Genomic DNA, 2,736 nt, shown 5'->3' on the forward strand with positions numbered 1-2,736 from the left:
TTCAATCCAATCATATCCTATATTCTCGCAGTCAAAGTCGTCCAGCTTCATCTCTCACTGGTCCTTTTTCATTCACAGTGTCCTGTCCGGGCTTCAAAGCTCCAGCAAACACAGGCTCAACTCAGCTGTTGTCTTCTTCTCTGTTTCTTTACAGTCTTTTCTTTTAGGTTAAGTCCAGCATGGCAAAATATCACCTTCAGTGCCTTCAGTCTTATTTTCATTTACTCTGTTTTCTTCTCCATTCATCTTTTCAGTCTTCTCTTCCAAGATTGCTCCAAGCATAGCAAATATGAGAGTCAGTGCCTTCAAGCAGACACATCACACTGTTCTTCACCAGCATGCATGTTGCATCACGTGCTTTCTTTCATACTGCTGGACTCATCAGTCGTCGTCAGTGTTACTGCTTTCGCTTGCACTGTCTTTTAGCTTCAGTTAATTCTTCAAGTCCACGATGTTCTGTCGGTCCTCATCAGGAAATTGACTGTCCTTTGCGTTTCTTCTCAGAGTCAAGGACAAAGTGAGAGATCAAGCCGCACAATTTTGAGCCAAAGACTGGCTTATTTTCTCCCAATTCTGTTAATCTATTGTTCTGCCGCTGTACTCAAGGTTCCAATGTTGAGAGAAGTCCACCTGTATTGGCACACTAAAGCATAGAATTAGTATCATATTCATTTCTCTCAGGCTGAGCAGCTGTAACGTCTCAGAGGAAGGCTGTGAAAATTTGTTGTCAGTGGTCAGCTCCCAGTCATGTAGTCTGAGAGAGCTGGACCTAAGTACCAACAGCCTGAAAGCTTCAGCAGTAAAGCTTCTGTCTGCTGCAGTGGAGAGTCCACATGCCAAACTGAATATTCTGAGGTCAGATCAATTTGTATTCTGTTTAGTTCTGTTTGTTTATATGTTTGATATTTGTTTTTGTTCATATCTTTATCCAGTTATCTTTGTTTCATAGCATTTTAATTCATTTCCAAGTTAAAGTGAAGTTTTACTAACCTGCTCAGCACAAGACAATAAGCTATTGCACCCTGATTACACTTTAACAACAATCTTTTTTCATGTTTTTATCTTCAGACTTAACATCTGTGAACTCTCAGAGGAAAACTGTGAAGCTCTGTCCTCAGTTCTCAGCTCACAGTCCTCTAGTCTGACAGAGTTGGACCTGAGTATCAGAAAGCTGCAGGATTCAGGAGTGAAGCTTCCGTCTGCTGGACTACAAAGTTTAAACTGTAAACTGAATACTCTGAGGTCAGATCAGAAAACATTTTGTTTTTAGAATTATTAATTAAAGTTCATCCTTATGATGTTATATCTTAGTATGTTAATGTTTCCTTTAAAAATAGAAAAACAAGATTTAATGTTGTGAAATGTATTAACAAACTACATGAGTACTTGTTTTATAGATGGTCTTTTATTTTTCAGACTGAGTGGCTGTAACCTGTCAGAGAGAAGCTGTGAAGCTCTGTGCTCAGTCCTCAGCTCCCAGTCCTCTAGTCTGAGAGAGCTGGACCTGAGTAACTCTGACCTGCAGGATTCAGGAGTGAAGCTTCTGTCTGCTGGACTAAAGAGTTCACAGTGTGCAGTGGAAACTCTCAGGTCAGGATCCAAACTTTTCCACAGATGGTCATTTGAAATGTGATTTATATTATTGTATAAACAGGTAACCTTTATACAGTTGTCAAGTGAACTTTTATTTACATTTGAGTGGATAATTGGACTCTAAATTACTTTTAAAAGTTGTTATAGTCATGTCTTTGTTTATTTAAAAAAATACTTCATGTACTGCCTAATTTAAAGATTTAGGCTCCTTTGGGCCAATAATATATATATATTTGATTTCTTTAGGAATAAAATTAGGAGCATATTGGCGACTGCTGATTGGTTCGCTGTTTGTTTTTTATTCACAGTACTTACAGTACTTGTCAAAATGAGATGTTTATCTTTTCTTCTACAACACTTGGAGCCACCATATCTTCTTTCTTGATTTATTCATTACAGTTTGATTTAAAGAATATTAGACTCGTAACATAATAAATATATTTCTTTCACTTCTTCTTGAGAGAAAGAAAGGGATGACTGGGTGAGCTCCAGTGGTTCATCCCAGCAGAGAGAGCGGCACACTGGGCTCCAAATGATCACAGTAGTAATGGCCATAGTTCGATAAAACAGGCAGTCTTACCCAGTAGATAATGCAGGGTTCTGGTGCCGATGTGGGGGAGGGGACTCCATCCATCCATCCATCCATCCATCCATCCATCCATCTTCATCCGCTTTATCCGAGGCCGGGTCGCAGGGGCAGCAGCCTAAGCAGAGAAGCCCAGACCTCCCTCTCCCCAGCCACCTCCTCCAGCTTATCCGGGGGAACACCAAGGCGTTCCCAGGCCAGCCGAGAGATATAATCTCTCCAGCGTGTCCTGGGTCTGCCCCGGGGCCTCCTCCCGGTGGGACATGCCCGGAACACCTCACCCAGGAGGCCCCCAGGAGGCATCCTTGTCAGATGCCCGAACCACCTCAACTGGCTCCTTTCGATGTGGAGGAGCAGTGGCTCTACTCTGAGCCCCTCCCAGATGGTCGAACGTCTCACCCTATCTCTAAGGGAGAGGCCAGCCACCCTTCGGAGGAAGCCCATTTCACGATCTCGTTCTTTCGGTCACTACCCACAGCTCGTGGCCATAGGTGAGGTTAGGGACGTAGATCGACCGGTAAATTGAGAGCTTTGCTTTTACACTCTTCACCACGACG

The 2,736-nt window shown here is 42.7% G+C and overlaps 1 long non-coding RNA gene across 1 annotated transcript; it reads left to right on the forward strand.

Annotated features, from left to right (window-relative positions):
• Positions 1 to 577: 577 nt before the first annotated feature.
• On the forward strand, positions 578 to 1,589 carry LOC109195921 (uncharacterized). Its single transcript, XR_002057362.2, has 3 exons — positions 578 to 855; positions 1,069 to 1,242; positions 1,417 to 1,589. It is a non-coding gene; the product is annotated as an uncharacterized LOC109195921 (long non-coding RNA).
• The last annotated feature ends 1,147 nt before the right edge of the window (positions 1,590 to 2,736 follow it).

This window comes from Oreochromis niloticus, linkage group LG19, assembly GCF_001858045.2.
Source record: "Oreochromis niloticus isolate F11D_XX linkage group LG19, O_niloticus_UMD_NMBU, whole genome shotgun sequence".
Classification (NCBI taxonomy): domain Eukaryota; kingdom Metazoa; phylum Chordata; class Actinopteri; order Cichliformes; family Cichlidae; genus Oreochromis; species Oreochromis niloticus.